This window comes from Hemicordylus capensis, chromosome 5, assembly GCF_027244095.1.
Source record: "Hemicordylus capensis ecotype Gifberg chromosome 5, rHemCap1.1.pri, whole genome shotgun sequence".
In the NCBI taxonomy this organism is placed as follows: Eukaryota; Metazoa; Chordata; class Lepidosauria; order Squamata; family Cordylidae; genus Hemicordylus; species Hemicordylus capensis.
Genome location: NC_069661.1, coordinates 211,864,205 through 211,886,866, shown reverse-complemented (window position 1 = coordinate 211,886,866; position 22,662 = coordinate 211,864,205). Strand labels below are relative to the sequence as shown.

The 22,662-nt window shown below is 43.9% G+C and overlaps 1 protein-coding gene and 1 long non-coding RNA gene across 7 annotated transcripts in view; one reads left to right on the top strand and one right to left on the bottom strand.

The window, feature by feature from the left end:
• ATF7IP (activating transcription factor 7 interacting protein) overlaps positions 1 to 1,713 on the bottom strand; it is a 139,629-nt gene extending 137,916 nt beyond the window's left edge. Inside the window, exon 1 of one of the 2 annotated variants that reach the window (XM_053254286.1) lies at positions 1,576 to 1,713. The gene's annotated coding sequence lies outside the window, so the exon portion shown is untranslated. Of the gene's footprint in view, positions 1 to 1,060; positions 1,173 to 1,575 lie in introns of those variants that run through there. The other variant, XM_053254288.1, reaches the window with a different exon arrangement.
• Positions 1,714 to 1,805: 92 nt separating this feature from the next.
• LOC128326772 (uncharacterized) overlaps positions 1,806 to 22,662 on the top strand; it is a 41,141-nt gene continuing 20,284 nt past the window's right edge. For 2 of the 5 annotated variants that reach the window (XR_008308253.1, XR_008308255.1), the window contains exons 1-3: positions 1,806 to 3,245; positions 8,019 to 11,285; positions 17,585 to 17,654. This is a non-coding gene — a long non-coding RNA (uncharacterized LOC128326772). The remainder of the gene's footprint in view (positions 3,246 to 8,018; positions 11,286 to 17,584; positions 17,655 to 22,662) is intronic. The other 3 variants (XR_008308257.1, XR_008308256.1, XR_008308254.1) reach the window with 3 other exon arrangements.

Here is a 22,662-nt window from a genome sequence, read left to right as displayed (position 1 = left end):
CAAAACACTCCACATACATTAATCTATACTATATTTCAGGGCAGATATTCCTCTCCTTTGACATTCATTTAGTGATGAGTGCTACTGTGCTCTAAATATAATATATTTACCTGTTTCTCCATCTCGTAATATCTATGATATGAGAGTGTATACATTTTAAAGTAGATTGGTATTATGTCTTATACTTTAGGATTCTCTTTTATACTTTAGTATTTCCAGCAGTAGGGAAGACTTTTTCTTCCTCTGTTGGACCATGATGCAGCACTTGCATCAACAGTCTCAATGGGATATTTGTGAGAGCTGAATAAAAATGCACTCCCTGAGAAACCCATGCACACTGTCCCATGGCTATCTTGGGCCATCAAAGCAGAACCACCACTACACCACTACAGATGAATGGGAACTCCTGCATGCACATACACACACACAAACAAAAGCCATCACCTTCTCAAGCACATAAACCAATCTTTTATCATACAGGCTGTGATTATCCTATACTAGTCCAAACAAGAAAGCAGTTTCACTCAGAAGAATTAATGAGGAACCTGGAATTCCACAGTCCCCATAATAGGACCCAGATAACCATGTTAGGAAAATAGAGGGGGTGAGTGTTAGATAAGCAAGCTCTCTCCCCCACCCCCCAAGTATAAGCGTTGTTGCAGTACAGTGCTCTGCACTTTTGCTGGACATTTTTGCCTGGAGACTTAGAAGATGCTACAGCACTCCTTAAAATGAAGACCTGGAAGAATAATCAATGCTGTCATGTTTAGGAGCACTCACACAACACAATCCCATACTATTTCCTTCCCTTGTTTAACTGGAAAATAAGAAGTGCAAGAAAGTTGGAAAATGGGGGGCGGGGGGGAACGCTCTGCTCTAAGCCAGTCCTAAACTGCAGTTTAGGAAATTGTAATAAATAGGAAATAATTGCAATTTATAAAGTATTCATGTTCAACCTTTTAAAAAGAGCCCTACCAAAACAAGACCCCCACCTCACTCTCTTACAGATAAAGCAGGGCTGTAGCAATACAGCTATACACTGAAACACAACAGCACTAACCAATTGCTCCAGAGCCTAATTTATTTCTCTTCGTGCGCTCAGCAGCAGGTCAGAGTGCCGCTCCCTCCGATCGACAGCTCCTCGTGGCCAATAGTGATAGCTCCTCCCCGCTCTAGAACGAGAAGTGAGGACTTTCGGGCGCGCTTACTCACTGCGCATGCGTGGACACGAATATTTCTTGTGATCATAGATTAGTCCTCCAGCTGGCAGGACCGGCGGCGCCTAATAAGAGAGGGGGAGGAGCGAGCAGAAACCACCGCCTGGGCGCAGCACTGAGTCGACAGGAAGCCTCCACCGCGATAAGGTTTCGTGGAGGCAGTTCGGAGCAACTCAAGAGCGAGAAAAAGAAATATCCTTCGCTGTAAAGTACTGCCTGAGGCGACTCACTCCAGTTGCTCTGTGGTAATCGTTGGCCGCCGCTGTCGCTTCCGAAACAAAACCTGAGCTTTACAAAATGATCCCGCTCTCTCTCCTTTCCTCCCCTGCCTCCTTCCCCTCCCGAGTCCGAGCTGTACCTGTGTGTGCGAGGCACTCCGCCGTCAGTGCTTCCGAGCGTTGCTCTCAAGCGCTCCCGTCTGCCTCCCCTGCCGCCGCGGATTCAAAAAAACACACAACCTACAACACGCGCTGGGCCGTTTTGCAAATGAGCTCCGATCTCCTCCCACTCCTCTTTGGCCACACCTCCTTCGGAGAAGCAGGGGCCCGATGTGCGAGCTGCTTTTTTCCCCCGCCGGCCAATCCGCATATCGGCCATTTCGACGGTTATGCAAATGAGAGACAATTATTTAGCATATTTCGCGGGAGGCTCCGCCCCTTCTTGCGGGGGATGTTAGGGAAATTATTGGTCAGAGCCCGCGCGGGCTGATAAGGGATTTAAGGAGGAACGGGTGACGGTTGGTTGTTTAGGTGGGCAGGCGGGGAGGGGATGGCAAGGTAAGGTAGTGCAGCGCTGCTCCTTCTGCTGTTTACATCTTGGAAAGAAGTAATATGCGATGCTCCCTGGCGCAGCCTATTTACCCAACGAAAAGCTGTTGCCTGGCAAGAAAGGAGCTCCATAATTTCCACGCTGTTATTCATGGATGAATCACTAGTCCTCAGCATCAGTTTCCCTTTCGGAGTGCTAGATCATATTTTTAGAAATTAAATAAGTGATCCTGGTGTTCTGTGGAGGTATGGCAATCCAAAATCATTGCCTATTAGTTATTCTGTCCTAGGTCCTTCCCCCCTCTTCCCTTTTTGGCAGGTTCCTTTGCTTCACAAGTTTGTCACAATATTTTTGTAGGTGCTCATACCTGCTAATTTTTTTTAAAAAATTGCTGCCAGTAGCTGGCATGCCTTTTTTTGTTTTTGTTTTTTTAGAATTACTAAGGATTTCAGATTACGTAAATGGCAAACCCATTATCCAAGATTACACACAAAGTTGCAAGTAGGATGTGCAATGCTTTAACTACAGAAAATATTAATTGATAATTTAACTTGGACCCTGATCTGTTTACTTAGAGGTGCTCAGAGTGCACAATAAAAATACATTTGCAAGGGTGGGGTGGGGGAGATCTAGATCTCTCTTTCTAAGCTGCTGTTGCTGAGAGATCTGATTTGCCCAACATAAGCGATGCAGTGTTTAGTTGCTCAGCTTTTCAGTGTTTTGTGTCTGGGATAATTTGATTATTCTAACAAATAGTATTTTGTTAAAAGAATCATTTTGCTCAAAATTGAGTGGATAGTGATTGTGTAAGTGTCAGATATTTGGTGGACGGTGCCTGTGACATGACTTAAATGCAAAACACTTGCTGTTTTGTCAAATTTTTAACATTTTTATATTTTTCTTTCCATAGACCAAGAGCACTCCCATGCTCCAGCAAAAGTATACTCATCTACCAATTTATTAAAAAGAGGTGGAATGGATTCTAATGTAGCTCACAGCTGCTCAGTGTTGTTCAGTTCTCCATTTTGGAGGGGGACAGAATAGCACACACATTCCCCAACAGATCCTGTTTGCTTTCTTACCTCCAGCTCTCCCCACATTGATCTATCCAGTCCCTTTCCCCGTGTGTCTGATCTCCTTCACCTTCTACAGATTTTCCTGCAGCAATGCTATCACAAGTCACTCTGAGGATCCCATGTGGATGGAGACATACACATTTTAGAAGTACAGAATTCTAGAAGTACACAAATAGAAGAACATGTAAGTTGTGTATACAGTGGTTGATCTGGAAAATATTTAAGAGAAGCATAACTCCTAACAGATTCAGTATCAGATCAGTACTCCCAGCTGGGCTGCTCTATTACAGTCACACAAAGGAATGCTTCTGAAGTATGTAACACAAATAAAGGGAGAGAGCCTCAAAATTGCTTATAGCCCAGCTCAAATGTCACATGAAACCATGGTTTTAATCATGGCTCTAGGAAACATTCACAAAACTTGGGCTTGTGCGCTGCTCCCTCTCTATCACACACGAGGAAAGAAAAAATTAAACTTCCAGTTCTGGTTTAGAACCTATTTCATATCCTGGCATGTTTATAAATGTTATATAGAAACAAATTAGGATTTGCTGGGCTTGGATGTCATGGCATATTTGTTTGTTCTAAATCAGAATTGGACATTGAAAATTTCTTGCCCACGTGTACAAAGAGGCAGGGGGAGTACATGAGCCTGCACCTCATGAACACTGCACAGAACCAGGATCAAACCATGGTTTTATATAATGTGTGATCTAGGCGTGTGAGTCTTATGTGGGGAAAGTGTTTTAAGGCTTCTACAAATTATTCCGACAAAATAAGTTAACACTGTATTTGTCCAGTTTATACAACCGAGAACAATAACAGACAATCCAGAAGACAGACCAATACTTATTTTAGTTATCGGCTGAATTGGATGAATATGAATAACATGCAATTCGGCAACCACAAACAAGAGTTGCACAGGATATCTGGCTCAGCAGTAGTGTTAACGGAGAAACGTTTGGGGTTATAATAGACAACAAATTCATCTGTTATAGGGAATGGGGCCATAGCTCACTGGTAGCATATCTGGTTTGCATGCAGAAAGTCCCAGTTTCAATCCCTGGCATCTTCAGGTGGGGATGTGCATGAAACACAATTTAAGCACTGAATCCTGTACATCCCCCACACCTTTAATAGCAATAGCAATAGCAGCAATAGCACTTACATTTATATACCGCTCTATAGCCGGAGCTCTCTAAGCGGTTTACAATGAATTAGCATATTGCCCCCAACATTTCTGGGTACTCATTTTACCGACCTCGGAAGGATGGAAGGCTGAGTCAACCTTGAGCCCCTGGTCAGGATCGAACTTGTAACCTTCTGGTTACAGGGCAGCAGTTTTACCACTGCGCCACCAGGGGCTCTTACCTGCTCCATACCTGCTCCCCTGCTCACTGCCACAGGAAGTTCAGCGGCGCTCCCCCACAACTATGATTGTGTGCAAGCGGGGCGTCTCCCAGCCGCTCTTGCATGATGGGCCTCATGCAAGGGCCTCCATGCATGTGGAGCAGACATTTGTGTGGTCAGCTTTGGGATGAAATCTAAACTTCCCTCTTCCTCCTCTTGCAAAGAGAGACAATACCTGACAGATAAAACAAGTTTCTTATCTGCAGCCTCCAGTACAATAGGGATGAGTAAGTAATGTAACTTTGAAAGTGTGCCTATTGAAACTGTTGATAGAATTATTGGGAGAGTCAGTCCCAGCACAGGATATTCTTTAACCTGCACACTCCAATTGTCCTCACAATCACCCTTGAATGCCATAGGCGATTCACACACATTCATACCCAGGAAGGACTAAAACACAATGCATTCCAAAAAAAAAAAAAGGTGGTCTGTGCTCCCCTGTTCAGCAGAGCAGGACAAAAGAAAAGTGCCCTCAAGGCACGTTTTGTGATATAAGTATCCCTAATTCTATGACTCAATGTGCTTCCTTGTGTCATTACACCTGGGACTCCCACTGAGAAACATCTCGGTGTTCTCTTGTGCCTTTCACTCTGGAACCCAGCAGATTGCAGCAAGAGACTCCAGCAGACCACCTTAGTGATCCTCTCCAGGACAGATGATATAGCCTCTTGCCCAGCTTCTTCAGGGCTGAACCTTTCTCTTATTGCTGAAATCTTGCCCCTCTATCTTAAAGTACCCCTCTAGCCTGTCTGGGAATTTACACATAATTTGGAACTTTAAGCTAAATGTGCTTTACAATAGTCTGCTTCTTCACATGTTTGTAGTGCCTTTAAACTAGGGCCACATAGTCTTAATTAAGACATAGTCTTAACTAGGGCCACATAGTCTTAATAAATTCCTTTTTTATTTAATTCAAACTTCTCTCAAGACGATTTTCTTGAGTTCATATGCTTGCACAGATTAAGGCTGATTGGAATGGGCTCCCCTTTTGAGCTAAATTCCCCACATTCTCCTGAACTAGGGGGTGCAGGCCAATCACCCTCGAGGCAGTTTCATTAACAATGGGCTTCCGAACCAGTTTGAATGACTGACGGTTCCACCAGTTCAAAGGTGGGGGGCATACCTTTAAGGGTGGGGGAAGGTGCCCTTACCCCTCCTGTTCCCCCTCCTGCTGTATATCCCCCACTGGCACTTCACTTTAAAAGTCTCCGTCGGGGCAGCAGTGTAGCTCCCTGCTGCCCCAGTGTCCTCCTTGGCCAGAAGTAAAAGGAAGTACTCGGTTTGTGTGCAGGGAGGTATGCTGCCACCCTGACTGAGACTTTTTAAATGGAGCACCAGAGGGGGAAACACAGTGAGAGGGGTAAGGGCACCCTCCCCCACCCTTAAAGGTATGCCTCCCTACCTTTAAACCATCCCTGGCCAATTCCATGCACATCCCTAATTGGTAGTAGGTGAGAGCTACACCAGTCAGGCTTTTGAACTCCTAGACCTTATAAAGGTGAGCAGCACTGAGGCGCAGCTGCTGCTGTGTGCCGCCAAAGTTGGTCTCCAAGAGGGGCTGACCTTTGGGGTGGGACTGAGAGCTGGGACCAACCTATTGTCTTGGACTGCTGGAAGGAAGCAGTCACTTCATTGTTGCCTCGTACTTAGGCCTGGTACAGGTATGTGTCTTGGGTTGAACAGAGATGTGGAGGTGGCGGATGAGGCAGTTATACCAGTGGTGGTGGGGAATCGACGAAGATGTGGTGTTAGTAGGCCAGCGTGCCGTTACAGGGGAAGGGGATTCAGAAATTTAATTGTCGTTACCCCTTCCAGGAGGCCTACCACCTCTTTGACCTCGGAGAGCAATGCCAACCACACACAGAACCTTACCTTATTACTCTGTAATTCCAGGTCGGTTCAAAATAAATCTGAGGTATTCCATGACTTGATTATGGATGAAGGAGCCGACTTGATAGGTATTATAGAGACCTGGTTGGGAGATGCTAGTGGTCTGGTTTGGACCCAGCTTCTTCCAGAGGGTTACTCCATGGTGGAGCAGGTGAGAGGATGTGGGTGGGTAGGAGGGGTGGCTGTGGTCTATAAGAATACTTTACCAGGATCTCTGTCAGGGATTTGGCCTATATTGAATGTGTGTACCTAAATCTAGGGACCAGGGATAGACTGGGACTTCTGCTGGTATACTGATCACCCCGCTGCCTAGTGGAGTCCCTAATTGAGCTGACAGACCTGGTTGATGAGTTGGCATTGGAGTGGTCCAGGTTGCTGGTGGTGGGGGACTTCAATGTTCATTTTGGGACCAGGTTGTCAGGAGCGGCTCAAGAGTTAATACAACTGACGACTGTGGGCCTATCCCAATTGGTCACGGGACCAACCCATGATGCTGGTCACACGCTCAATTGGGTCTTTTGCTCTGATCATGGTGGTGTTCTGTGAGTGGGGGACTCCTGTCATCTCCCCATTGTCATGGATGGATCACAATCTGGTTACAGTAGAACTTACAGCCACAAACCACCTCTGCAGGGTGAAGGACCTATTAGATTGGTCTGCCTGAGTTGTTTATTGGAGCCAATAGGATTCCAAGAAGCTTTGGAAGGGTTCAGGGTTGGCTCTGCTAGTGATTCTGACGATGCTCTGGCGCAAATATGGAATAATGAACTCCCTAGAGTGGTTGACGCAATCTCTCCTAAGCGTCCTTTCCGACCTGCTTTAAAGACAGCCCCATGGTATTTGGATGAACTATGGGAATTGACATGGTGATGTAGAAAACTAGAGCACAAGGCGAGGAAGACTCAGTGCTAGTCTGATCAGGCACAAATAGGGGTATGCATGGAACCATCTGGCCCCGTTCAGTTCGAGGCCAGACCAGCCTCAAACGAAACCGGACTAGTTCGGTCTGGCCCCCATCGAAACCGCCCCCCCCGTCCAGTCCGACAGGTCTGCAATTAAAAATAAATAAATAAAATGAAAAATAACTACCTGTAGCCCCTTCGGGGGGCTTGCTGTAGCCACGGGGGGGGTGGTGGTCCGTGAGGGTTCCCCCTCCTCCGCCGGCCTCCCTCATCACCGCCATGGCTGGGTAAATGTAGTCTTTTTGGCCCTTTCAGGCTTCCGTAAAGGCGAGCGGTAGCCATTTTGGCGGCCGCTGCGCATGCGCAAATGCCCCTCACAGAGGGCATTTGTGCATGCACGGCACCGCTCGCACATACATTCATTCATTTGTCGGATTGGACCGGTGGTTCGGTTCCAGTCCGGATGGAACTGGGGGTGGTGGTGTTCAGTTCGATCACAAACCCCCCAGACTGAACCGTCGGACCGCGGACTGCCGGACCAGTTCTGCACATCCCTAGGCACAATTTGAAGATCCATGCTCTGGCAGTGAGGGCGGGGGGGGGGAGCAGTTCTTTTCTGTCTGCATTGCTTCCGCAAATTCACATCCAGCTGAGCTGTCTAGAGTTGCAAGAGGACTAGTATGTACCCCACCCCTTGAATTTAAACTTGGAACCATCGGTAACTTGCTGTGATGTTTTTAATGACTTTTTTGCAGATAAAATCAGATTCGGGTTGACCTGGTTTCCAAAGTTACTGCAGAGTCTACTGTGGAGGTGTCCAGCAACTCCTCTTATGTGATTAGATTGGATCATTTTCAGTTTGTGATTCCTGAGAAAGTGGACAAACTGCTTCAGACTGTGTGTCCTACAACCTGTTATCTTTTATTTTATTTTTATTTATTTATTTATTTATTTATTTATTCGATTTCTATACTGCCCTTCCCAAAATGGCTCAGGGCAGTGGGACTGGGTGGCACTGTTATACAATGGTTCCATTCCTTCCTCTCTGGTAGATTCCAGATGGTGTTGCTTGGAGACTGTTGTTCTGCAAAGCGAGAACTAAAGTATGGAGTTCCACAAGGCTCCATACTGTCTCCAATGAGGTTTAGAGGCTTGGTGCTGGGTCTTATCAATATGCTGATGACACCCAGATCTATTTCTCCATGTCAACCTCATTAGGAAATGGCATATCTTCTCTAAATTCCTGCTTGGAGGCGGTAATGGGCTGGATGAGTGATAACAAACTGAAGTTGAATCCAAATAAGATGTGGGGCTGCCTTTCTATGTAGCCTAGAAACTACAATTGGTACAGAATGCAGCAGCCAGATTGGTCTCTGGGACAATTCAAAGGGACCACATAACACCAGTTTTAAGGGAACTGCACTGGTTGCCAATATGTTTCCAGGTGAAATACAAAGTGCTGGTTATTTCCTATAAAGCCCTTAATAGCTGGGGTCTAGGCTATTTAAGAGAGCGCCTCCTTTATCATGAACCCTGCTGCCTGTTATTATCTTCCGGTCTGGTTACAGTTGCCACCAGCTTGTTTGGTGGCAACCCAGGACCAGGCTTCCTCTGTGGTTGTCCCGGGGCTTTTGAATATGCTCCCTGCTGAAATAAGAGCAGCTCCTTCTCTGTTTGTTTTCAGAAAGATCCTCAAGACTCACCTGCTCTCACAGGCTTTTAATTAGAATTAATTTTAATAATTTGTTTTAATAATTATTTTATGCTACTGTTTTTATTTCTGTTTTATACTACTATTTTAATTGTTTCGTGTATTTTAATCTGTGCTGATTTTTAAATATTGTTTTAAATTTTGTACACTGCCTAGAGATGTACATATCAGGCAGTATAAAAACACAATCAGTCAATCAATATAAGAATACCAAGTAAAAGTAGTAAAACTGCTAATTGTAGTTGTACCTTCAACTTCAATTGATTGATTAAGTACTGTAAAGTCGGTGTCGACTCTTAGCGACCACATAGATAGATTCTCTCCAGGATGATCTGTCTTCAGCTTGGCCTTTAAGGTCTCTCAGTGGTGCATTCATTGCTGTCGTAATTGAGTTCATCCACCTTTCTGCTAGTCATCCTCTTCTTCTCTTTCCTTCAACTTTCCCCAGCATTATGGACTTCTGAAGGGAGCTGGGTTTTCGCATAATATATCCAAAGTATGACAGTTTGCGCCTGGTCATTTGTGCCTTGAGTGAAAATTGCGGACTGATCTGTTCTATGATCCATTTGTTTGTTTCCTTGGCTGTCTGTGGTATTCTCAAAAGTCTTCTCCAGCACCAAAGTTCAAAAGCGTCGATACTTTTTCTATCTTGCTTCTTCAAAATCCACCTTTCGCATCCATAGAGTGTCATGGGAAAAACCATGGTCCGAACGATTCTAATCTTTGTAGGTACAGAAACATCATGGCATCTATCCTTTCCAAGGCCTTCATTGCAACCCAACCAAGTAGTAGTCTGTGGCGTATTTCTTGACTGCTGGATCCTTTACTGTTGATGATCGATCCTAAAAGGCAGAAGTTATCCACCACTTCAATGTCTTTATTATCAATTCTGAGGCTGGCTGCTGTACCTATTCTCATTATTTGAGTCTTCCTTACATTCAGTTGTATTTTATCTTATTTTCTCCCATTTTATCTCTATGCTCCTTGACTTTCATGATTAGAGCTTGCAGATCATCTGCATTCTCAGCTGTCAGAGTGGTGTCATCAGCGTAGCGCAGGTTATTGATGTTTCTTCCTCCAACTTTAAAGCCACGCTCATCTTTCAATCCAGCTTCTCTCCGTGTATGTTCAGCATAGGAATTGAATAAATAAGGAGAAAGTTTACAGCCTTGTCTTACTCCTTTGCTGACCTGAAACCAGTCTGTTTCACCATGTTCCATCTGGACTGTGGCTTCCTGTCATGTGTATAGTTTTCTCATGAGAACAATGAGATGTTCTGGGATGCCCATTTTCTTAAACATATTCCACAACTTGACATGGTTGACACAATCAAAACTTTTCTGTAATCAATAAAGCACATATTGACTTCTTTTTGGTATTCTTTGGCTTTCCCAATTATCCAGCGTGCATCAGCAATGATGTCCCTTGTTCCTCGGCCTTTTCTGAAACCAGCTTGAACATCCAGTATTTCCCTTTCCACATAGGGCTCTAATCTGCGTTGGATGATCCTGAGCATTATTTTGCTAGCATGTGAAATTAAGGATATTGTGCAGTGCTTTACACAATCTGTTAAGTCTCCTTTCTTTGGTATGGGTATGTAAACTGACCTCTTCCAATCTGTTATCCCCTGTGTCATTCTCCAAATTTGCTGGCATAGTTTGGTTTGAGCCTTGACTGCTGGTTCTTCTGTTGCCTGCCATATTTCTGCAGCTATTCCATCAGTTCCTGTAGCCTTCCAACTTGGTAATGACCGGAGTCCTGATCTAACTTCATCTTCCTGTACTAGAGGTTCTTGCAAGTAGGGAATATCTTCTAGAGTATTTTGGATGTTGACGTCCCTCCTGTACAGATTTTCAGTATACTTCTTCTGTCTCTGTTTGATCATCTCGAATCAGTTATTATTTGTCCTTTGGCATCCCTTAACATACCAGTTTGAGGTTGGAACCTCCCTCTGAGTTCAGTGATCTTTTGGAAAACCTTCCTTGTTTTTCCATGTATATTTCCATCCTCAAGGTCTTTACAGATGTCATTGTAGTACTGCTTTTTGTCTCTTCTAACAGCTTTCTAAAATTCCCTATTAAGTTCCTTCCTGAGGACTTTATCTTTCTTGACTTTGGCTTCTCTCCTCTTCTTGGCAATTTCCACCATCTGTTCTGACATCCATTTTGCTTCCTTCTGTTTCTTGGTCTTTGGCAGTCTTTTTTCACATTTGTCCTTAACAATTTATTTGATTTCATTCCACAGTTCCTCTGGTTTCCTATCAATGAGGTTCAGAACTTCAAAGTGGTTCCTGATGTTCTCCTTGAAAATGGTGGGTACTTTCTCAAGATCATATCATGGAAATTGGATAGCTTTGTTTTCCGCTTTCACTTGACTTGGAACGTGCACATGAGCAGTTCGTTATCTGTTCCACAGTCGGCTTGGGATGTGCACAGAACTGGGTGGGGGTGGTTCATAAGAACAGCCCTGCTGGATCAGGCCCAAGGCCCATCTAGTCCAGCATCCTGTTTCGCGCAGTGGCCCACCAGATGCCGCTGGAAGCCACAGACAGGAGTTGAGGGCGTGCCCTCTCACCTGCCATTACTCCCCTGCAACTGGTACTCAGAGGCATCCTGCCTTTGAGGCTGGAGGTGGCCCACAGCCCTCCGCCTAGTAGCCATTGATAGACCTCTCCTCCATGAAGTCATCCAGACCCCTCTTAAAGCCATCCAGGTTGTTGGATGTCACCACATCCTGTGGCAGAGAGTTCCACAAGTGGATCACGCATTGTGTGAAAAAGTACTTCCGTTTGTTGGTCCTAGACCTCCTGGCAATCAATTTCATGGAGTGACCCCTGGTTCTAGTGTTGTATGAGGGAAAAGAATTTCTCTCTCTCCACTTTCTCCACACCATGCATGATTTTATAGACCTCTATCATGTCTCCCCGCATTCGTCTTTTTGTAAACTAAAAAGCCCCAGGTGTTGTATTCTTGCCTCATAAGAAAGGTGCTCTAGGCCCCTGATCATCTTGGTTGCCCTCTTCTGTACCTTCTCCGGTTCAACAATGTCCTTTTTAAGATGTGACCAGAATTGTACGCAGTACTCCAAGTGTGGTCGCACCATAGTTCGACAGCAGGTGTGTGTGTGCACTTACCCCTCCCACCGCATTTCCCCCACTGGCGCTCCATTTTGCTAAAGCCACTAGGGCTTTACACTGCTGCCCCTAGGGGCTTTAGCAAAATGGAGCGCCGATGGGAGAAATGTGGCGGGAGAGGTAAGTGTACCTTCTCACGCACTTAAAGATGCACACACCCCCACACACTGTTGAATCAGCAGAACTGCCCGCCATTCAAACTGCTTCGGAGGCCCATAAAGGGCCTCCTAACCGGTTCCATGCACATCCCTACAATCGGCCCCCGGCCACATCTTTGCTGTTCTAACTGAACTCTTCCACCTCCTTGCACCAATAATGTAATCAGTTTGATTTCTGTGTACTCCATCTGGTGATGTCCATGTATATAGGCTCCGCTTTGGTTGTTTGAAGAATGTGTTAGCAATGAAGAGATCCTTGGCTTGGCAGAAACTAGTAAGTCGTTCTCCTGCTTCATTTCTGTTTCCTAGGCCATACAGTCTGACTGTGTTTTCCTCCTTACCATTTCCAACTTTGGCATTCCAGTCTCCAACCACCAGTAGCACATCTTGCTTGCATGCTCTGTAAATTTCAGACGGAACTTGAGCATAAAACTCATCAACTTCCTCTTCTTCTGCATCAGTCATTGGGGCATATCTTGAAAAACTGTCATGTTAAAAGGTTGTCCACGAAATCTAATTGATATCAGTCGATCACTGACTGCATTGTACCCAATGTGCTGTCATTGCTATATCCTTCCTGACTATGAAAGCAACACTATTCCTTCTTTGTTTTCCATGTCCTGAGTAGTAAATTGTGTGATTTTCTGACTGAAGGTGTCCTACTGCAGTCTGTTTTAATTCACTGATGCTCAAGATGTCAATCTGTAGTCGATTAATTTCATCTTTCACTGTATCAAGCATTCCTATATTCATGCTTCTTTCGTTCCACATTCCCATTGTAATTCTGCCTTTATAGCTTCAGATTTTCTTTTCCCACATGGCAACATCAGCTGCTAGACGTCCAAAGGGCTTTAATCTAACCGCGTCGTACAAACCATCGGTACTCTGAGAGATCATCAGCTCTTCCTCAGTAGCATGTTGAGTACCATCCAACCTGAGGAACCCATCATCCGGCACTACATTGACAATCATTCTATTTTGTCTAACCTTATGGGTTGTTGTTTTTTGTAAAATACAAGAGCAGTTTACTACTACTACAACAAATATTGATATACTGCTCTTCAACCAAAGTTCTCAAAGTGGTTTACATAGACATACATACATACATACATACATACATACATACATACATAAGATGGCACCCTGTCCCCAAAGGGCTCACAATCTAAAAAGAAACATAAAGGTAGACACCAGCAACAGCCACTAGAGGAATGCTGAGCTGGGGTTGGATAGGTCCAGTTGATCTCCCGCTGCTAAATAAAGAGAATCACCTCTTTAAAAAAAGGTGTGCCTCTTTGCTCAGTTAGCAGGGGTTTATCATTGCCTTCTCCTGCGCAGTATGAAATAATGCCTTTGTTGTTGTCACTGAAGTGATCGTCCACCTCCAGCACCTTCCTACATCACTGCTGCCCAATATACAGGTGAAACTCGGAAAATTAGAATATCGTGCAAAAGTCCATTAATTTCAGTAATGCAAATTAAAAGGTGAAACTGATATATGAGACAGACGCATTACATGCAAAGCGAGATAAGTCAAGCCTTACTTTGTTATAATTGTGATGATCATGGCGTACAGCTCATGAAAACCCCAAATCCACAATTTCAGAAAATTAGAATATTACATGGAACCAATAAGACAAGGATTGAAGAATAGAACAATATTGGACCTCTGAAAAGTGTACTGTGCTTGATTGGCCAGCAAACTCACCTGACCTGACCCCATAGAGAATCTATGGGGCATTGCCAAGAGAAGGATGAGAGACATGAGACCAAACAATGCAGAATTGCTGAAGGCCGCTAATGAAGCATCCTGGTCTTCCATAATACCTCATCCGTGCCACAGGCTGATAGCATCCATGCCACGCCGCATTGAGGCAGTAATTGCTGCAAAAGGGGCCCAAACCAAGTACTGAATACATATGCATGCTTATACTTTTCAGAGGTCCGATATTGTTCTATTCTTCAATCCTTGTCTTCTTGGTTCCATGTAATATTCTAATTTTCTGAGATTGTGGATTTGGGGTTCTCATGAGCTGTACGCCATGATCATCACAATGATAACAAATTAAGGCTTGACTTATCTCGCTTTGCATGTAATGCGTCTGTCTCATATATCAGTTTCACCTTTTAATTTGCATTACTGAAATTAATGGACTTTTGCACGATATTCTAATTTTCCGAGTTTCACCTGTAGGTGCCTGCTTGCTTGAACTGGGCAGCTGGGATGACCTTCCCGCTTTTGGTGACCCTACTGGGAGTATGGTAAAAGGAAAGCTGAAAGGGTAAATCAGGAGAGTCACTTTGCTCCAAAGTGCATGGAGTTTACTCAAAACCACAATACTAGAAGCCCAGTTAGATTGCATACCCAAAAGGAGGAAAGGTACCACTAAGCTCAGGAGGATGCCAGCATGGCTAATGGGTACCGTCAAGGAAGCCATAAAAGGGAAGAAGACTTCCTTCCGAAATTGGAAGGCCTGTCCAAATGAAGAACAGAAAGGAACACAAACTCTGGCAAAAGAAATGCAAGGTGACAATAAGGTAGGCAAAAAGAGAGTTTGAGGAACATTTAGCCAAAAGTATCAAGGGGAATAACAAAAACTTCTTTAAATACATCAGAAGCAGGAAACCTGCCAGGGAGGCGGTTGGACCGTAAGACAATGAAGGAGTGAAAGGGATTATTAAGGAGGATATGGAGGTTGCAGAGAAGCTAAATGTGTTCTTTGTGTCCATCTTCATGGCAGAGGATACTGAGCATATACCTGTTCCTGAGCCAGGCTTTTTAGGGTTGGAGGCTAAAGAACTGAATCAGATAGAAGTGACAAGAGATGATGTTCTAAACTGTCTGGAAAAACTGAAAGCTAACAAATCACCAGGGCCAGATGGCATCCATCCAAGAGTCCTCAAAGAATTCAAATGTGAAATTGCTGACCTCCTTGCTAAAATATATAACTTATCCCTGAAATTGGGCTCTGTACCAGAGGACTGGAGAGTAGCAAATGTAACACCAATTTTCAAGAAGGGATGCAGGGGCGATCCGGGAAATTACAGGCCGGTTAGCTTAACGTCAGTTCCAGGCAAATTGATGGAAAGCATCCTCAAGGATAAAATTGTAAAGCACATAGAAGGACAGGCCCTGCTGGGAGTGAACCAGCATGGCTTCTGCAAAGGTAAATCTTGCCTCACCAACCTTTTGGAGTTCTTTGAGAGTGTCAACAAGTGTGTGGATCAAGGTGATCCAGTTGGCATAGTATACCTGGACTTCCAAAAAGCTATTGACAAAGTTCTTCATCAAAGACTCCTGAGGAAACTTAGCGTTCATGGGATAAGGGGACAAGTACATGTGTGGATTGCTAACTGGTTGAAAGACAGGAAACAGAGCGTAGGGATTAATGGAGAGTTTTAACAATGGAGGGAAGTAAGAAGTGGGGTCCCCCAGGGATCTGGACTGGGGCCGGTGCTTTTTAATTTATTCGTAAATGATCTAGAAGCAGGGGTAAGGAGCAAGGTGGCCAAATTTACAGATGATACCAAAGTCTTCCGGGTAGTGAAATCCAAAACAGAATGTGAGTAGCTCCAAAAGGATCTCTCCAAACTGGGGGAGTGAGCAACAAAGTGGCAAATGCGGTTCAGTGTTGGCAAGTGTAAAGTGATGCACATTGGGACGAAAAACCCCAACTTCAAGTATACGCTGATGGGATCTGAGCTGTCATTGACTGACCAGGAGAGGGATCTTGGGGTCGTGGTGGACAGCTCATTGAAAGTGTCGACTCAATGTGCAACAGCTGTGAAAAAGGCCAATTCCATGCTAGGGATCATTAGGAAGGGGATTGAAAATAAAACGGCTAACATTATAATGCACTTATACAAAACTATGGTGCGACCACACTTGGAGTACTGCGTACAATTCTGGTCACCACATCTAAAAAAGGACATTGTTGAACTTTAAAAGGTACAGAAGAGGGCAACCAAGATGATCACGGGCCTCAAGCACCTTTCTTATGAGGCAAGGCTACAACACCTGGGGCTTTTCAGTTTAGAAAAAAGACGGCTGTGGGGAGACATGATAGAGGTCTATAAAATCATGCATGGTGTGGAGAAAGCAGATAGAAATTCTTCTCCCTCTCCCATAAAACTAGAACCAGGAGTCATCCCATGAAATTGATTGCCGGGAAATCTAGAACCAACAAATGGAAGTACTTTTTCACACAACGCATAATCCACTTGTGGAATTCTCTGCCACAAGATGTGGTGACAGCCAACAACCTGGATGGCTTTAAGAAGAGTCTGGATAACTTCATGGAGGAGAGGTCTGTCAACGGCTACTATTTGGAGCGCTGTGGGCCACCTCTAGCCTCAAAGGCAGGATGCCTCTGATTATCAGTTGCAGGGGAGTAACAGCAGGAGAGAGGGCATGCCCTCAACTCCTGCCTGTGGCTTCCAGCGGCGTCTGGTGGGTCACTGTGTGAAACAGGATGCTGGACTAGATGGGCCTTGGGCCTGATCCAGCAGGGCTATTCTTATGTTCTTATGTACTTCACTCATCCCTCCTAGGAACATACACACCCCACCACGATGAGGCAGCATACCAGGACTTGTGGGAGCAACTACAATTAGTGATGTGCTAAACTTGCAGAAGGAATTCTGGTTTCAAATTTGTTTTCCAAGCCCAAACATTAATTTATCATATAAAATCCATGTGTTCATTTTAATTTTGGCTGGTTCTGGTTTCTGCTGCCGTCAGCTTTATTTATGTCTAACTTCAGGTAAAAACCTTGGACATTTCAGAGTGCATAGCTCAGCTACAATCATTCTACTTCATGGGTTTCGCAGTCTTAAGGCTGCATAAGAAGTGTTTACGAATGCAAATTTTGTTCTCAAGAATGAAGGCTTAGTGTAAAATATGTACTACAAAGTTCCTGTACATCTTTTTTTTAACCTGATACTTTGCAATTAAACTCTCTAAAAATAATCATTCAGTTAATATCTGATGGAAACCCAGCCCCAGAAGACTTAAAAAGAAACACAAAAAACTTTGCACGTCTGGTTTTCAAACATTCTGTTAGCCTCTCTGAACTAATCTGAACATCAAGAAATATTTGCCAGAATAAGTACCAGTGCTAGTACAGACGTATAACCACAACCAACACCACTAGTAATGAGCTAGGGATCTAAGCATACTAGTAACATCTGTTGTGTCTGATAAAATATCCATGTGTCCTGTTATTAATTACTAATTGCTGAAACCAAATGGTCATCAGACTTCAAATAATCTCATATAGTAGCAGATACTAAGAACCTGTGGGTGTTCATTTCTTCCAGCTTTTCTTTTGTTTTTGGCTGGAAATATGCAAAACACGGTTGAAGAACATCGATAACCTTGCTAAATATGGTGGGTTGAACAGATATTTTGTCATCTTGGGTAATCATTTCAGAAGTATGCATATGCTTACAGTAAATACTAAAACTGCCTAAATGACTAAAATGTTTGCATAGTGATATATTATTGAGACCTGAGAATTACCTACCATTCCATTCTGTCTGTTGAACACTTCTGTGTGATTCAGAAGTTTGCTTATTCATTCATCAACTGACAGTTGAATAAAAGATATCTCATTACCTAGTTTTACCTAGTTTGTATGCCTTAGCTCATAGGGACATTTGAGGAGTTCCTACTTGTGTATCTTGTGGTACAGAAAGGAGTTTGCCTTTTTTTAGGGATTCTTTCAACTCTCCCACTTGCATGTTACAGGGCTGAACCAAGAGTGTGGGAAGTTGCTATATGTATCTATCTGCCAGTAGTCTTCCAAGTGAAAAAGAGAGGAAAGGGGGAAATGAAGGGAACACAAAAGCAAACAGCTGGCTGAGTTCCAAATGTATTGTTGAGCTTTTCCCATCATTTTCTCTGTGTGCTGCTTGTGTATGGTGTGTCTTGTGAATTTTGCCTCCATTTTATTTGTAAATATTGTGTATTTGCATGGTTATCTTTATTTGTGTGGTTAGCTTTTTGTGTTGCTGCTCTCTTGTAGTGTTCTGCTCTCTTGGATGTTTTAGTGGCAATTGCGTTTGTGGTATTTGGTGAAAACTTTATTGAAAAGTGCTGGCGCATACAATATGATTACTGTATTGTGCCTGTGCTGATGTGCCTGTTAGAACCCAGTATACATACAACTCCCCCTCCCCCAGTAATGTTCTTTGGATTAGTGACATTCTCTCCTCTTCAACAATGCTGTGTCCTCCTAGTGTTCACTTAAAGGTAAAGTTGTGCCATCGAGTCGGTGTCAAATCCTGGCAACCACAGAGCCATGTGGTTTTCTTTGGTAGAATACAGGAGGGGTTTACCATTGCCATCTCTCGCGCAGTATGAAATGATACCTTTCAGCATCTTCCTATATTGCTGCTGCCTGATATAGCTGTTTCCTATAGTCTGGAAACATACCAGTGGGGATTCGAACCAGCAACCTCTTGCTCCCTAGGCAAGTTACTTCCCCACTGTGCCATTGGGTGCCTTAGGCAAATGGAAATGTGTTAGGTCTTTCTCAGCCCCTACGAAGCCCTAGACTGTTCTAGAGTATGACATCTTGCATAGTGAAATATATTGGTGTGAGAATAAAAGGCAATTCAGAATAAAAGAATAAATTGGTGTGAGAATAAAAGGCAATTCAGGAGACAGAGTTGGAGCTGTGGTATAAGATTTGAAGTGTTTAAATCTGCAATTTTTATTTTAGTGCTTGAGGACTATGAAAAATGATGTGTGAAGCTACATCTCCCAATATTTAATTATCTGGCTTTTGTAGATTTGCCAGATGAGTTGCTGGTGTAGCAACCTAACTACTTCATAATGAAAATTTCTGTATGTTGGCTTGTATTTAATGTCATTCACAGAGTACTGGTTAGTTTGATTCACTGGAGCGAGTACTGATCTTGGATTTGGAGACTTAGATCAAATCCTAGATTGGTTTGGATTCACTAAATGGCCTTTCACAGTTCCCCAGTCTGTGAAATGGGAATAAACGTTACATGCCTTCCAGAGAATGAGGCAAGAAATATAAAAACACTTTGTATACATGATATAAAGACTGAAGCTAAGTAAAATAATTGGGAATGCTGGGAGAGCAGCCAAAACTATAATGCGTTTAGGCAGCACCAGATTATTGGGGGGGGGGATTCCTGTTTGATCGTGGTAAAAACTAAACCTTTGAGACTTTAAAAAAAATATTAGCGAAAGCAGGAAATGGAATTTTAATTCATGGTAGGTTTTGGCTGCTCCCTGCCACAGATGGTTGCATTGACAAGGGGTACTATGGTAGCAAACAGCTGAAAGAAAGGAAATGGGGAGATGTTGCCATGGAAGCTAGCCACATGGAGAAGTGAGAGATGTTGCCTAGCAACTGTGAGGGCTTGAAGGCATGAGCATTCCACAGAGAGCTAAGAAAGCAACAACTGGAATGGTTGGGGGAGGGGGAAAATAGACAGAGTTGAAGGACACCGAAATAGTGTATGGAATGGCGGCAAGGAAAAACCCAGGAAAAATAGTGAAGGAGAAATTAGGTTCCTGGGGGAAATTAAGCACCAGAAGAAACAGACTTATAACACAGAGCGGTGGTAGCACATTATGAAATGTTGCCAAATTATTTTAACTTTACAATGAAATATGGATTTAAGGAATTTAAATTAGTGTAAATTCATTGAAAGCGCTGGTATGATGTGAGAATCCAAAATAAAATTATTTTCCTCAAAATTAACTAGGATATAATGACCAGGGGTGTGCACAATTCAATTTTTGCAATTCAGTTCGAGCTTGATTCAATGTTTACTGTTCCGTTCAAATGTATTTGTCAAGAACAGCCGGCTTGGCTGGCTGCCTTGACAAATCAGCCTTGAATCACTCAAATTGATTTGAGTGATTCAACCACCATTTCCCTAGGGGTTGCTAGTCTACCAACTGGGATCGGTGGGCAAACCAGCCCTCTGCTGTGGATTTGGCGTGTCAGTCCGCCTCAGAGGAAGGATCGGTCTACCTAGGTAGACCAGTCCTCCAAAGCATGCAAACGTGCAAGGTCCGGGCAGAGGACTGGTCTACTTGCCAATCCCAATTGGTAGACCAGCTCTCCGGTTTTTCCAGGGAGAGCTGGTCTTCCAATTGGGATTGGCAGGTAGACCAGCCCTCTGCTCCAGATTTTGTGCATTTGCCCACCACGGAGGACTGGTCTATCTCTGAGGCAGGCTGACACGTGAAGTCCAGAGTAGAGGGTTGGTCTACCCACCAATCCCAATTGGTAGACCAGCTCTCTCCAGAAAAATGGTGGTTGAATCACTCAAATCAATTCAAGTGATTCAGGGTTGAATCTCCCCATGAAAAAACACCATTTTGAGGCCCAGTTTTTCCAGGAAAATGGGCCTCAAAATGGTGTTTGAATCACCTGAATTGATTTGGGTCAAATCAGGGGTGATTCTCCTCAACCTCAAATTGGGCCCTCTATTTTTGAGGGCTGGTTATGCCTGAACACATTAGTGGGGGAAATGGAAGCGCAATGACTATCCATGCCCCTGCCCTGCCCACTGGTCATGCCCCCAGAGCTGATCCAGTTGCTGGCTATGTCCCTGGGCCTCCTTCCATTCAGTGCTTCTTCAGGTAAACACTGAATGTGGACATGCCTGGTGGGTATGTCCAGCGGGCACATTTTTGTTAGGGGTCTGGCTAGCCAGTGTGTTCCCATTTTCTTCTCCCTGCATTCAAAAATAGAACAGAAGAGAATAGCTCCAGAAGAGGGTTTCTGTGTGATGTGAGAATTGGGCCCCAGCCTCCTCTGTGACATTGTCAAAGATCCTGAGGCCTCTCTAGTTAGGTGATGCAGCTCAAACAGCAAAATATCTTAGATAGCACAGGTAACCTGCAATGACCACTATATAAATCACTTTGAGAACTTTTTTTTTGTTGAAAAGCAGCATATAAATATTCTAAATAATAACAATTAATAATAGTAGGTAGAGAACAAGGCTGGTTAAAATAAAATATTTTATCAAATTATCATTGCTAGCATTGTGATAACTTAGTACAGTTTATATAAATATTATAACATGCAAATTTTTGTGCTAAAAACCAAGAGGTGGAGCATAAATTGGGGAGGGCACAGAATAAATCAGATCAGAGCTATGTAAGCTGCTATAAAGAATACAAAAACTGGCAGATGCAGATGTATCGACATGATACATCTATAAAGGCAGAAAAAACACAGGGTCTTATGGGAACTCAAAGACTAACAAATTTATTGCAGCATACACTTTCGTGGATACAGTCCACCTAATTCCTCTAGAAATTACAAAAGCAGCATTGTTCAATGTTACATTTCTGTGCATTAAGATATAGAGGTCATTCACACAATCAAAAACTGTGTTCTAACTGGGTTTGGGAGCTATGTGTGCTCCCAAATTTCAATTGTGTGGAAGCAAGGTAGAAGGAAAAGCTACCCAGGTTCTTCTCTTACCTTGCATCCACACAACTGAAAACTGGGATTGCACACAGCTCCCAAACCCAGATAGAACACTATGAGGTTATTCTCACGACCATCCGAAAACAAGCTAAGGGAGCCCAGCACAGTTTCGGCTGGTTGTGTGCTGCAATGGGAGCTGTGCGGCTCCCAGTGCCATCCCAATTAAATGCCCCCCCCCCAACGAGGTTAGCGGAGCATGTGCTCCACAAACCCTATTTTCCTGATCGTGTGTCGCCGCAGCGACTCACAAGTAGCCTCCCGAATGGGGGGCTACAACAAGCCTCCTGGTGTCGGGGGGCTCCACAGAATGCCCCGCACACTCACGTGGGTCATTTTGGGACTTCCAGGGGCCAGGCGGCCCCCAAACCCCACTGCCTCAACCAGCTCCGTGATGGAGCCAGTAATTGTCCGGGCAGCCGATTCGGCCGCTCAGGGAGGTCTTCCCGCTTGTGTGTGGGGAGAGAGCAGGTCAAGCCCACTCTCCCTGCAAATCCCATTCAGGCTCTCTACACTGCTCATGTGGAGAGCCTCGGTTTTTGGTTGTGTGAATGACCTCATTGTTTGATTTCCAGACCTTCCATCTTAAAAAAGAAAAGAACAAATAAAACACTTGCTTAAAGATCAAAATATTTTAGTATAACTTCTTCATCTTTTTATTCATGAGAGATTATTTAACTTTCCCCTCCTTTCTCCTTTCCCCCCAAAACTAGTATTTTGTCTTTCTCTGGGCTAATTTATTAGGAAGAAGCCAGGTAATGGCACATTATAAGAATTAGCAGAGGGGTCCATGAACAAACCAAACACTATCCTCTCACTGCTTGATTAAATAATTCTGAAGAATAGAAATTGGCCAGTGACATTTTGACACTAGTGAATTCTGATATGTAGTATAAAACATGGGGTTTC